This window comes from Narcine bancroftii, chromosome 13 (genome assembly GCF_036971445.1).
Source record: "Narcine bancroftii isolate sNarBan1 chromosome 13, sNarBan1.hap1, whole genome shotgun sequence".
In the NCBI taxonomy this organism is placed as follows: domain Eukaryota; kingdom Metazoa; phylum Chordata; class Chondrichthyes; order Torpediniformes; family Narcinidae; genus Narcine; species Narcine bancroftii.
In genome coordinates, this window is record NC_091481.1 from 4,905,547 (window position 1) to 4,920,793 (window position 15,247).

General features: G+C 42.8%; 1 long non-coding RNA gene across 1 annotated transcript; it reads right to left on the bottom strand.

Annotated features, from left to right (window-relative positions):
• Positions 1-5,624: 5,624 nt before the first annotated feature.
• Positions 5,625-14,554, bottom strand: LOC138747965 (uncharacterized). Its single transcript, XR_011347758.1, has 4 exons — positions 14,265-14,554; positions 13,277-13,590; positions 8,943-9,095; positions 5,625-6,559 (listed from the first exon to the last, which is right to left on the bottom strand). It is a non-coding gene; the product is annotated as an uncharacterized lncRNA (long non-coding RNA).
• Positions 14,555-15,247: the final 693 nt, after the last annotated feature.

Below are 15,247 nucleotides of genomic sequence, written 5' to 3' on the forward strand. Positions count from 1 at the left end.
GGTTTTAATTAGCTTAAACCTTGCCCTCAAGGTTCAATACTCCTTCTGGCTCCTTCTGCTTACACAAGGGCCGGTGTGATCCTTTATATGGGGCCGGTGATTGGCAGGGAGTAGGTGGAGCCAGCCTCCCAGGTTACCTTCCTGCAGCTACAGTGGGTTGTCCCCTGCAGTAGGCAGGTAGGAATGCAGACAGGTGCAGGCAGTCACCGAAAGTCCAGTGGTTGTATCACCACAGCCATCTAATCACCCTGAGCACATATTCAACACTTGGACAATGTAGAGACACAAACAGAAAAATAGAAATGTATTTGGGGAAGTTCAAAAGACAGAACTGTAGAGCAGGGAGAGAGAATGAAGATAGTGGTGTTTCTCCTGCCAGCAGCCTTGATCAGTTGCAGACTCTGGGCGAGCAGAGGACGAGCATAAATGGGGAGAACACCCTCCATTTGAGAAGGTGAGGAGATGTCCTTAAGAGGCAATGACCACAGCAGCGGACCAGTGAGGGGATCAGTAGCTGAACCACACACAGGCTGCAGGCTGTTGCCGACTCTAGGTGAGGAACACACTCAGACTGCGTAACGCTGGCGGTTTGCAGTTGAAGGATTCACACCAGGCTGCGTACGGACTGCTGGATCCTGGCTCAACACTGGCCGAAAGGGTACCGAGCATCGGAACCAGGAAGCGGGAGCATGCCAAAGGCAAGAGGAGCTCCCGAGGGGCCTCAGGAGCTGAAGGCTTCCTGATGGTGTTGGGGGTTTAGATCTGGAGCTCAGGTTGCCCAGTGGATTGCACTGAGGTCTACGAAGCTGCAGAAGCTGAGGGAGCATCAGAGACAAATCCGCAGACACTCAGTGATTTTTTTCTCTGACTATAAGGGACACCAGGCAATTTCTGCTAATGGCAAATATTTGTCTACCTTCTGGCAGACTGAATACAACTTTGTCTAATATTACATCTGTTTTATTGAATGGAAATATTGACCTGCAAGAAACTTAAAAGCTGAAAACTATAAATCAGAAAGAACTTACTGATTTATTAATTTATGTTCATTTGTCTCTATTAATATCTCCCACTTTCCTTAATGGGCAGCTCACATCAATCAGTGATATGGTGCAAAATATTCTGTCTTCATAAAGTTGGCCCATTTCTTATCACATTGCATTGATGTGTTCTCCTTTTCATTTTTCAGACAGCCAGGTTTATAATGAACGTTAAATGCCCAATGTTGGATCAATACTCTTCCCCAGATAACAAATTTCTTGAAGATATTGCTGTATTCTGATCAATTTGCGTAAAAATATCTTTGACATATTTGTTAGATTATGTGACAACTGTCTGCATTATGAATGTACAGGTTGTCCCAATTAATTCAAAGGGAATCAAATTCATCAGATGTCTGTGGCTGTGTTAGGTCTAAGATTTGGACTAAAATGATTGCAACTAAAATCCTCAGTGATCTGCGTGTTTAAACTAATAAAAGAAATAAAAAAACTAACAAGATAATAATAAGATAGAAAGAGTGTAGAGATTTACTAGGATGTTGCCCGGACTTCAGGAACCGGGAAAGGTTAAGCAAGTTAAGACTTTATTCCTTGGAGCGTAGAAGAAGGAAGGGAGATTTGATAGAGGTGTTTAAAATTAAGAGGGGGATCGACAGAGTGAATGTAGATCAGCTTTTACCACTGAAGTTAGGTGATATACAAACTAGAGGACATGGGTTAAGGTGAAAGGGGAAATATTTAGGGGAAACATCTTCACACAGAAGAGTGTGGAACAAGCTCAATTTTCAGAATAATTTGACCCATACATAGATGGGAGGGGTATGGAATGATGCAGGTCAGTAGGACTAGGCAAAAAAAAATGGTTCATCACAGATTGAAAGGGTCGAAGGGGCATGTTTCAGTGCTATGGTTGTACAGTTCTATAAGAAAATAAAATTATGAATACAGGGGTATGACGGAGCTAATACACAAAAGCAAAATGGAGTCGTGAAGGTCCTTTAACATGTAGAAATTGTCACAAGTAATGTGCAACAATTAATGGACAAGTGAAAGATTATTATGAGGTGGGTGAATGTGTTGCAAGGTGCATGATAAGGTTTCTTTTTGGCTTGGCTTCGCGGACGAAGATTTATGGAGGGGGTAAAAAAGTCCACGTCAGCTGCAGACTCGTTTGTGGCTGACAAGTCCGATGCGGGACAGGCAGAAACGATTGCAGCGGTTGCAGGGGAAAATTGGTTGGTTGGGGATGGGTGTTTGGTTTTTCCTCCTTTGCCTTTTGTCAGTGAGGTAGGCTCTGCGGTCTTCTTCAAAGGAGGTTGCTGCCCGCCAAACTGTGAGGCGCCAAGATGCACGGTTTGAGGCGATATCAGCCCACTGGCGGTGGTCAATGTGGCAGGCACCAAGAGATTTCTTTAGGCAGTCCTTGTACCTTTTCTTTGGTGCACCTCTGTCACGGTGGCCAGTGGAGAGCTCGCCATATAACACGATCTTGGGAAGGCGATGGTCCTCCATTCTGGAGACGTGACCCATCCAGCGCAGCTGGATCTTCAGCAGCGTGGACTCGATGCTGTCGACCTCTGCCATCTCGAGTACTTCGACGTTAGGGATGTAAGCGCTCCAATGGATGTTGAGGATGGAGCGGAGACAACGCTGGTGGAAGCGTTCTAGGAGCCGTAGGTGGTGCCGGTAGAGGACCCATGATTCGGAGCCGAACAGGAGTGTGGGTATGACAACGGCTCTGTATACGCTTATCTTTGTGAGGTTTTTCAGTTGGTTGTTTTTCCAGACTCTTTTGTGTAGTCTTCCAAAGGCGCTATTTGCCTTGGCGAGTCTGTTGTCTATCTCATTGTCGATCCTTGCATCTGATGAAATGGTGCAGCCGAGATAGGTAAACTGGTTGACCGTTTTGAGTTTTGTGTGCCCGATGGAGATGTGGGGGGGCTGGTAGTCATGGTGGGGAGCTGGCTGATGGAGGACCTCAGTTTTCTTCAGGCTGACTTCCAGGCCAAACATTTTGGCAGTTTCCGCAAAGCAGAACGTCAAGCGCTGAAGAGCTGGCTCTGAATGGGCAACTAAAGCGGCATCGTCTGCAAAGAGTAGTTCACGGACAAGTTTCTCTTGTGTCTTGGTGTGAGCTTGCAGGCGCCTCAGATTGAAGAGACTGCCATCCGTGCGGTACCGGATGTAAACAGCGTCTTCATTGTTGGGGTCTTTCATGGCTTGGTTCAGCATCATGCTGAAGAAGATTGAAAAGAGGGTTGGTGCGAGAACACAGCCTTGCTTCACGCCATTGTTAATGGAGAAGGGTTCAGAGAGCTCATTGCTGTATCTGACCCGACCTTGTTGGTTTTCGTGCAGTTGGATAATCATGTTGAGGAACTTTGGGGGACATCCGATGCGCTCTAGTATTTGCCAAAGCCCTTTCCTGCTCACGGTGTCGAAGGCTTTGGTGAGGTCAACAAAGGTGATGTAGAGTCCTTTGTTTTGTTCTCTGCATTTTTCTTGGAGCTGTCTGAGGGCAAAGACCATGTCAGTAGTTCCTCTGTTTGCGCGAAAGCCGCACTGTGATTCTGGGAGAATATTCTCGGCGACACTAGGTATTATTCTATTTAGTAGAATCCTAGCGAAGATTTTGCCTGCAATGGAGAGCAACGTGATTCCCCTGTAGTTTGAGCAGTCTGATTTCTCGCCTTTGTTTTTGTACAGGGTGATGATGGTGGCATCACGAAGATCCTGAGGCAGTTTACCTTGGTCCCAACAAAGCTTGAAAAACTCATGCAGTTTGGCATGCAGAGTTTTGCCGCCAGCCTTCCAGACTTCTGGGGGGATTCCATCCATACCTGCTGCTTTGCCACTTTTCAGTTGTTCGATTGCCTTATATGTCTCATCCAGGGTGGGAACCTCATCCAGCTCTAGCCTTAGGGGCTGTTGAGGGAGCTGGAGCAGGGCGGAATCTTGGACTGAGCGGTTGGCACTGAAAAGAGATTGGAAGTGTTCTGACCATCGGTTGAGGATGGAGATCTTGTCGCTGAGGAGGACTTTGCCGTCTGAGCTGCGCAGCGGGCTTTGGACTTGGGGTGAGGGGCCGTACACAGCCTTTAGAGCCTCGTAGAAACCCCTGAAGTCGCCAATGATAAGGTAAACTGAGTTATATTCAGGAATTTAAATGAACCAGATTTTAGAAGGTCATGCAAACTTCATGTTATTGGATGAACAAGTGCACTCATGCCCAAGACTTCATTGTAGATACATTGAGGCTGAAGAATATACAGTACGTCCCTGGCTGTCGCTGCACGCATATGCCCCGATGGATTGATAATGATCAGTGTGTGGGCAACAAACCAGTTTCAATCGGTTATTTTGTTGATGACATCCAGAGATTTGACGCAGGTTTTAGCCGCAGGCTTCATTTGTTCCCTTTTCTCAAAACATTGGAACAGTTTTAATCTTTTAATCCACCCATCCAATGGTTAAAATTAACGTGACTTGTCTCGAAGGTTACAGACAGTTTTTCATTTCCAGTAATAAGAGCTGGTGAAGATACAATGTTGGTACTGTACCTCAAAACAAGAGGCAAAACTTCCAAATGATCTAAATGGGGAAGTCATTGTTAGACAGAGAGTGTGAGACTGGGAGCATGAGAGTACCCAGATGAAAGGAAACATGTCAGAAGCAGGAGGTATGGTCATGGTTAAAGTTTTTTTTTAAATTTAGGCATACAGCATAGCAAAAGGTCCTTCTGGCCCACAAGTCCAGGCTGCCTAATTACCCCAATTAACCTACAACCCCCCCCCCCCCCACCTCCCCACCAGTGGTGGTACACCACCAGCCTACTGCAGGGGGCAACCTCTGTACCCACAGAAGTGTAAGGGGACAGGACAGCACCTGGCTGGCTGCCAATCAGTTGGCCTGAATGGATCAAGCCCCACCCGGTCAGGTGTCAATCACCCTCCGGGATATAAGCCTATGCCGGCCTCCCGGGGCCTCACACCGAGTTGCTGCAGCCACAGCCAGCCTGGATCTTTGAGGTTTTTGTGGATTAAAGCCTGTTGTTCAGTCTTTACCTTGTGTGTGTCTGATTCTATCTAACAGCATACCACACTACCGTACATTTTTGAAGGGTGGGAGGAAACCAGAGCACCCGGAGGAAACCCATGCAGATACAGGGAGAATGTACAAATTCCTTACAAACAGCACAGGATTCAAACCCAGGTTGCTGGCGCTGTACGCTCTGTGCCACTCCTGAAAAGGCAGTGGGACTACAACCTAAATGGACTTGACTGCAGAAACACGTGTCCTGGTGGTCACTAAGGAAGGGCCGAAGTGGTCCCACCTGAAAATTTTCCTCGGGCAGGAACAGTGAGCATGGAACCCGACAAGACACGACCAGAAAAACCTGGATAATTAAGTGTGTCACCCTTTTGAACTCTCTCCACAGCAATTAAAATGATGACTGGATTGGCAGCTGTGGGATGCACTGATGGTATGCGGTTTTACACAGGGGACGTGATAGCAAACAGTGCTGAGAAATGGACATTTGAACATCGCACAGGGCTCAGGGGACATCCGGTAGGGAGTCCACGTGTGGGAGAGAAGGATCCCAAATGATTCAATGGTGGAATATTTATGTGCAACACTGGTTTTAATTATCTTTACTCTTTCCTCGATCAATAAATCAAACAAAATGCAGAGCGACCCTCATTAAATTTAGATATTGGGATGAAAAACAAGGAGTGGGAAATGAACTGCATCTGTCCAGCGTTTAGGGAAACACATGAACTGCGTGTGGTTGAATCTGTGAGCAACTTATGAGAACCTGGAGGAACTCAATGGTTCAGGCAGCAGAGGATTAGCAAGTCAGGGGACATTTTATAAAGACGAAAGAGGGAAGGGAGATAGCAATCATAAATAAAGGTGGGGGAGCTCTCCAGTCAAAGTATGATCATTCTATCAGATCTGAAAGCAAGTAAGCATTGCAGATGTAGAATGTGGATGTATCTTGATTCCGAATCGGAATTTATCATCATGAACATGTCACAAAATTTGTTGTTTTGTGGCAGCATCACAGTGAAAATGTTGCTATAAATTACATTTCAAAAATAGCACAAGGATAGAGGAGGTAGTGTCTGTGATTCATTGTCCATTCAGAAACTTGATGGCAGCAGGGCAGAAGCTCCCCTTGTGCTGCTGGGTGTTGGTCTTCAGGCTCCTGTACCTTTTTCCTGTTGGTAGCAGTGTAAAGTGGGCATAGCCTGGGTGGTGGGAGTCCTTGAGGACAGCGGTTGCTTTCTTAGAAACCATTGCTTCTAGATGTCCTCCATGGAGTGAAGACTGGCGCTGGCCTAGTTAAAAGCTCCATGGAGTTTTTTCTTGCACTGTGCATTGGTACCTCGATACCAGACAGTGATGCAACCAGACACCATATTCTTCTTGAGCTCAATATGCAGTGAAGAATAGAGGGCTCTTCATCCTCATCTATCCTGAAGCTCCACGAATCACAAAGGAACAGCCCTTCATGTTCCAACATTCCACGACATCCAACGGTTTGATAAGCAGACCTGAGTATAAAGCAGAACAGAGCATTACCAAACCAAGAAGGCAGCTGCAGCGGGTTATTCTCAGTGGAAGTTTGAGATTTCTTGACCATGACAGACCCCTGCTCTGGAAGTGACATGTGTAATGCACAGTGGTCAGTTTTAATTTCCATTCAAGACAGGTAACCCAGCAGATCAAATCTAACCAACAAATTAACTCTCTCTTTCAATCAAAAATATAAGCAATTAACGAACATTGAAGACTTGTAAGTTGAAAACTTAAGAATATTGCTGCATGCAAGTTGCGTCATCTAAGGAAATTCTGCTGAATTATTTTCTTTCTAAAATCTTGTGGCTTCAAACTTAATTATATTTAAATCCAGTAACACTTCATTTGCGATGGTTCAATGTTTACCAAGTGGAACTGATTTCATCAGTTTGACTGTATCAGCCAATCCTATCAACTACACCTTCACTATCTGTTTACAGTTCTTTGTTTGCTTACATGTATACCCTGCGCACGGTTTATTTTTTGCACTTAGTGCTAATTTCTGCCACACCCACAGGGAAAAAAAAATCTCAGGGTTGTATGTGATGTCATGTATGTCTGACAATAAATCTGAAATCTGAGACACAGCACAGAACAGAGCAATACATGAATGTAGGTGGTAAGCTGCCCTGATAGAATGGCTATAACAGGGTGTCCTACTCCCACACTAACTCACCGCTGCTCAAATGGAATAACACTGAATGTCTTTGTCACACCCAGATATTAATGTCACTAAAGTACATTAAAAAGTAAATAAAATGAATTGAATTATGAAGAATATTTTTTATCCACAATGAGTGGTTATGGTCTGGAGTAATCATTTTGGATCTTATTTTAAGTACAGAACTAGTAAATTTAAATTTTAGACGCACAGCACGATAACAGGCCATTTCAGCCCATGCAGCCTAATTACACAGATTGACCTACATCCCCAATATGTTTTTTGATGGTAGGAGGAAACCAGAGCCCACAGGGAAAATGCACGCAAACACAGGGAGAACGCTATGCCAACCATGCTGCCCCAAACTTTCTCAATGGCATTTGGAGATGGCAATATAAAAGTTTTGTCAACAACCTGTGAAGTGGACAAATGAAATCGGCTGTATATCCCATGAGAGTAATCAATCATTGGTTTTCATATAACAATTACAACACGGAAACAGGCCATTTTGGCCCTTCTAGTCTGCACGGATCCAAGTACCCTCCTCTAATCCCACTTTCCAGCACCCTGCCCATATCCCTCCATCCCCCTCCCATCCATATACTTATCCAACTCTTTCTTAAATGACAAAATTGACCCTGCGTCCACCACCTTTCCCGGACGCCCATTCCACACAGTAACCACTCTCTGAGTAAAGAAGTTCCCCCTCATGTTGCTCCTAAACCTTTGCCCGCCAACTCTCATCCCATGGTCTCTTGTATCCATCTCTCCTACTCTCAATGGGAAAACCCTTTCCACATCAACTCTATCTATCCCTCTCATTATCTTAAACACCTCTATCAAATCCCCTCTCAGCCTTCTACGTTCCAAGGAATAAAGACCTAATTTGCTCAATCTTTCCTTGCATTCCAGATGCTGAAACCCAGGCAACATTTTTGTAAATCTTCTCTGCATTCTTTCTATCTTGTTAATATCCTTCCTATAAATCGGTGACCAGAACTGCACACAGTACTCTAAATTTGGCCTGACCCATGCCTTGTACAGTTTCATCATTACTTCCCAACTCCTATATTCTATGCACTGATTTATATAGGCAAGCATACTAAAGGCCTGTCCACATGCGCTCCTACCTTCAGGGAATGTTTATTCAAATTTCATAGTTACATCTTAAGTACGACTTCTGATTTTTTTTCTAGATTTAAGGAAGACATAACATGAGAAAGCCATTGAAATAATGTAGGAGTATGAAAAAAATGACTAGTTAATACTTTTCACATTGTACACGTCATTCAGTTTAAAATAGTTGAATATATGTCTAACGGTAAACTAGCTCACATCTTTCCTAATACGAGCTCTCTTGTGCTAGACACAATACTGATGTGACTTCATTGACTCATATGGTTTGGTCATGTCCCGTGTTAAAACTCTATCAAAGATGCTGGTTATTCAATTACAACCTAACCCCTTAACTGCTCTTTTTGGAATCACAGATGTAGGTTGTTTATCTACTTCTGCATATTGAGCTACAGCTTCTTCTACATGATTAGCTGGATCAGTTTCTCTTCTCACAATTTTGACAACCCTCCCGCGATCTTTATCTTCCCTGACCAAATTAAATCGAGTTCAAATGATGATTTCTTGAGGGACAATGGAGGTACATGGTTCTGGTTAGATCTATCCTGAGTTATTATCCTCACCAGAAAATTCTGTAGCTTGTCCTGATTGCCTTTCTGAGGAAAAGCATGGCCTGAAGATCCCTGTATTGGTTTGCAACCTCACACTCAGTCAGAGAAGCTCACAACCCATCAGGGCACTTGATGGCTTCTGCTCTTCATCACCAGGAACATCTGCTGCAAAGAATATGAACAGGGGATTGGAACAAAGCCTTCATTATGATGCACCAACCATCTAGAGATACATTCAGCTTGGAATTTCTCAAGCAAGTTCTCCTTTACCCATGAATATTCATAATTTAAATGTAAATATTAATTTTTAGAATTGTCAGCATTGTTAGAAGAGAAACTGATCCAGCTAATCATGTAGAAGAAGCTGTAGCAGTGTTCCCCATGATTCCCCACCTTTTCCAACCTGTACCCCCTGCTCCCTTTGGTTCCCCTCTGTCCTGCAGTGTTCCCCACGGTTCCCCACTTTTTCCAATCCATTCCCCCTGCTCCCTTTGGTTCCCCTCTGTTCTGCAGGTCGATAAACAACCTACATCTGTGATTCCAAAAAGAGCAGTTAAGGGGTTAGGTTGTAATTGAATAACCAGCATCTTTGATAGAGTTGTATACATACAGCACAGTAACAGACCCATTTTGGCCCATGAGCCTGTGCTCCCCAATTACAGCCAATTGACCTATAACCCTTGGTATGCTTTGAAGAGTGGGATGAAACTGGAGCTCTCAGAGGAAGCCCACGCAGACACGGAGAGAATATACAAACTCCCTACAGACTGCGCTGATTCGAACCCTGCTCCCGATCGCTGGTGCTGTAACAGTGTAATGTTGGCAAAACTACCTATACCCAGTGAGAAACCGTGGGAAAGATGATCCTCTGCAATGTTACAAATTTCATCTGATGCTATAACAATTATTGATCATCAGTAAAAATTTAATGACCATAAATTCTACAAAAAATGTAGAAACTCAATAGCAGTCGATAATCTGGAATGTGATGTGGACAGTTTAAGCCCCTTGAAGAAGGACAGAAGCTGAGGATACCTACAGATCAGAGTTTATTGTCATGAACATGTCATGAAATTCATTGCTTTGCAAGAGCATTGCAGTGCAAATTTTGCTATAAATTACATTAAAAAATATAAATTAGTGAAAAAAAAGAGAAAGTGAAGTGGTGTACTGGTTCGTTGTCTTTTCAGAAATCTGATGGCGGAAAGAAAGAAGCTGTTCCTATAACATTGGGTGTTCGTCTTCAAGGTCCTGCACCCCTTTCTTAATGGTAGCAGTGTGAGGAGGGCATGGCCTGGGTGGTAGGGGGTCCTTGAGGATAGAGGCTGCTTTCTTAAGACACCACTTCTTGTGGATGTCCTCTATGGAGTGAGACTGATGCCTGTGGTGGTCCTGGCTGAGTTCACAATTCTCTGTAGTCTGGGCATTGGCAACTCCAACCAGTCAGAATGTTCTCCATGATACATGAAGAAATTTGCAAGAGATTTTGGTGACATACCTCACAACTCGATGGATGAACTCACAAAATTCTCAACAAACACTCATGAAAGAATAAGATATGCAGCGCATTTACTATTCAAACAGAAGCTATCTACTTCTTTCAATTACAATTCAGTTTAAATTGTGAGCACAATTCACATCTGGCATTCAACCCAAACATATTCGCCAAACCAGAGAGTTAAAAAAAGTCTTTCATAATTAAACAGCTTTAAATAAATGCTGATAATATGACACCTTCACTCAAATGGAAAATGAGAAGCAGGTCTCTTTGAGGGCAGATCTCCATTCAGTACAAGTTCCATCTAGCTCAGCATAAGAAATTACACTGGGAAAATATTGTCTCAATCTTGAAACAGACAAGAACCACAACTTTTTAAAAGTCTCACTGAGATGATCTGGGTGAAAATTGCTAATGTGAGCCCACATCTTGAACAAAATTAAAATGAATGATGATTGAAGATGAATCGTGTTACAATATCCAACATTTCCATGATATAATACACTCAATGAAGTGAATGCATAGAAATATTATTCAATATGATACTAATCATGTTGACACTTTAAAGCATGGAAAAAAGGAACCTAATCTCTTTGTAAAATATAATTCCACATTCAAATTCAAATTCTTGGGTGTTAACATCTCCGGGGATCTGTCCTGGAGCCTCCATGTCGATGCAATCGTGAAGAAGGCTCGCCAGCAGCTAGACTTCGTGAGAAGTTTGAGGAGAAGCGGTGCGTCACTGAAGACTATCGAAAAACCTGCAGGTGTACCGTGGAGATCATTCTGGCTGGTTGCATCACTGGCTGGTATGGAGGTGTCAACACTCAGGACAAGAAAAAACTCCAGAGGGTTGTGAACTCGGCCTGCGACATCACGGTCACCAGACCTCACTCCGTTGAGGACATCTACAAGAGGCGGTGTCTTCAGAAAGCAGCCTCTATCCTCCAGGACTCCCACCATGCCCTCTTCATTCTGCTGCCATCAGGAAAAAGGTGCAGGGACCTGAAGACGAGCACTCAGTGACTCAAGGACAGCTTCTTCCCCGCTGCCATCAGATTCCTTAATGAATAATGATCCAAAAGACACTGCCTTACTTTGACTTTTCATGTACTCTTTTTATTTATTTTGTAAGGCGGTTTATATGAATGTTTGCCCTGTGACGCTGATGCAAAACAACAAATTTTGTGACTTGTTCATGACGATAAATTCTGCTTCTGATTCATATTTTCCAACAAATGAATGTCGCTGTAAGAATCCTTCAATGGTCATCAGAAATAAATTTAGATATTCAATTACTTTTTTTGGAGCAAAATGAGCCAACCTAGAATTACAATCGTTTTATTTTACTGAATATCGAGTTAGGTTAGGCTTTCCGTCTGCAGCAGATTTAACAAGGCTTCTGAGGGTCTGGATAGGATCCATGATAACATTTAGTAAGAAATTGGTTTTTGACTCCAGTATTACACAGGTATGATTGACTCAGTTGCTGCTCAGATCTCCTTCCACACATTTACTACCATTGACCTCAGCAGAACTGAGTGCCAGGGAGTGTGGGGAACTGGGAGTGGGGAGGAGGTGGGATGGTGATGGTCAATGCTGTGGCAGGATGAGATCCTCTTATTGAATCCAATGGCTAAGGAGATAAAAAGCACTCAAGTATCCAGGCTCAGGTAGCATAAACCTGCCCCTATTTCTTATGTTCGAAGAATTGGTGCCGTGAGTTAACGATTGATATAAAGACGAACTATATATGAAGTAAAACCCCTGGAATCTGCAATTCAAGCAATTAGCAGCCTCAAGCAACCAACAAAAATATAGAGGAAAATAAATTTAACCATATCACAATTACAGCATGGAAACAGGCCATTTTGGCCCTTCTAGTCTGCACGGATCCAAGTCCCCTCCTCTAATCCCACTTTCCAGCACCCTGCCCATATCTCTCCATCCTCCTCCCATCCATATACTTATCCAACTCTTTCTTAAATGACAAAATTGACCCTGCCTCCACCACCTTTCCCGGAAGCCCATTTCACACAGTAACCACTCTCTGAGTAAAGAAGTCCCCCTCATGATACTGCTAAACCTTTGCCCGTCAACTCTCAACCCATGACCTCTTGTATCCATCTCTCCTACTCTCAATGGGAAAAGCCTTTCCACATCAACTCTATCTATCCCTCTCATTATCTTAAACACCTCTATCAAATCCCCTCTCAGCCTTCTACATTCCAAGGAATAAAGACCTAATTTGCTCAATCTTTCCTTGCATTCCAGATGCTGAAACCCAGGCAACATTTTTGTAAATCTTCTCTGCACTCTCTCTATCTTGTTAATATCCTTCCTATAAATCAGTGACTAGAACTGCACACAGTCCTCTAAATTTGGCCTCACCAATGCCTTGTACAGTTTCATCATTACTTTCCAACTCCTATATTCTATGCACTGATTTATATAGGCAAGCATACTAAAGGCCTTCTTCACCACCCTATCCACAGGTACTCCGACCTTCAGGGAACAATGCACCGTTATTCCTAGATCTTTCTAGTCCACTGCATTCTTCAACACCCTCCCATTTACCACATAGGTCTTGCTTTGATTATTCTTTCCAAAATGAAGCACCTCACACTTATCAGTATTAAACTCCATCTGCTATCTTTCTGCCCACTCCTCTAAGCAGTTTAAATCCCTCTGCAATCTTTGAAAACCCTCTTCATCATCTAGAATTCCCCCTATTTTAGTATCATCTGCATATTTACTAATCCAATTTACCGCCCCATCCTCCAGATCATTAATATATATGACAAACAAATTTAAAAAAAAAATAAAATAACAGGTAAAAATTACATACATTTATGAAGATGGGAGCAAATATTCAGCCAGCGGAGTATCTTGGTCAGACTTTGCTCGTAGCAGCTGTTTGAATAAAGTTGTGTGAAACAGCGATGGCGTCGCCCAGGACGAAGAGCTGGTCGATGCCGTTGACTCTGTAAGTGTCTCCTTATCCCCGCTTAGTAAGAGTTATCCAGTCAGAGGTTTTATCTATAAATGGGCCCCCCCAGGGTGTAATTATCTATCACATTATTGTTTGTCTTTCGGACGGCTCTGTTGAGGGGAGTGGAACCTTCTGATGCAGCGACGGTTAAATGTTTTCAAATAATGTGACTGAAAATAAAGTAAAATGCTCTAAGGTTTATATGTTCATGCAAGTGAAGTTTGTTCAGTTTAAATACAATTTTGTATTTTTGTCTTTTAAACTGTTTATTTTTAATACAGGTATATCAATTAGGTATTGAAAGAGTCAGTCTCAGGCAACTTATCTGGCATTTACAAATCCCCATAGGTGCTGGATACCACAGGTTTTACTGTATTGCCATGCTAAGCAAATTTCAATTATTTCATTCCACTACATATATTAAGAGATGGTGACATCACCTATTAGCTGAGGTATGAACTTTGCTGTCCCAATGTGCTGAAGGTTAGTCTTCCCAATTGCTGCCACAAAAATAGTAATATAATCCCTTTTAATTTCTGCTTTTACAGTCCTTCTGCCAGGCTCTTGTTTGAACTGTAATGAACACAGTATATTTGCTCTCTCTCTCTCCCTTGTGTTAGCAAATATTAGTTGATGAGATGCCCAGTAAGAGTTTGTGGTAGTATCATACTTTAAATTAACTGGTTTATAATTCTAAATACTTGAGTATTAATCCGACAATGTAACATCTCAGCAGCTGGGGAATTTAAATTTACAAAGATGCATTATCATTGGGAAAAAAAGCATTAGTTAGAATGATTATGAAACTAATCTGGACTACACGTGACTTCAGACCAATTCTCACCTCTAGTTTTTATGCTTCATGTGCAAGATGGAAGTATCACTTCAGTCAAATGAGTTGTATTTCCACATTGGGGTTGAAGAGACTGTTCTATGTCTGACTTATGAGTGATTGATACTTACCCTTTGCATCTGCTGTTGAGAAAACAGTAAAAGCCCAAAATTTGTAGTGACGAGTAAAAAGAATGACTATACTTAGTGTAGCCATTCTCAACCTTTTGGCCATGGCTTCCTCAAACTTTCTGGGCTCCCTTCCTCATGAAGCAGTCAAGTTTAGTTGGTTTCTTCCGTACTCCTCTCCTACTGACTGTACTTAAAAAAAAGGTAAGTAATACTTCATGATTTCAGTACGTGCCCAACCCCTCAACCCCCCCCTCCCCTACCCACCGACCTTAAATGGTTGATTTGGTGAAAAACAAAAGCAGCAGAAGCTGGAATCTTTAGCAAACAAAGAACTACTGGAGGAACTGAACAGGTCAGGCAGCGTTCATGGGTACAAATGATCAGTCAAAGTTTTTGGTATGTGTGGTAATATGTAATTACACCACTAGGTCACCAGGGGTCATCCCGGTGACCTTGTATATAAAGCAGTCCAAAGCTACAGTCTAGCCTTTCAGGTTTGTCTTGCAGAGAGACGAGACCTCTTAGTGTACATGTTAGTTTATTAAAGCTGTCTTATATTCGCACTGCTGGTGTGGTTATTGTCAGTACAATATGAACCCTTTGCCAAGGAACATTTAGTGTCCTACTGCCAATAGAAAATTAAAGCTTACTTAAAAGTTCTTGAAACACTTAGCTTTTTTTTAAATTTGTAAATATTATCTACCTTTATATTTTAAGGAACTCCTTAAGCAGATCAAGAAAAGCACTGGATGAAGCCTTGGCTCAGATTCCCCTCAGCCTTGTGGATGACATATTGTACTTCCCTCAACATTAATTAAAGGTGAGAAATTTATAAGAACCCAAATAGAATATTATTCAGGGAAC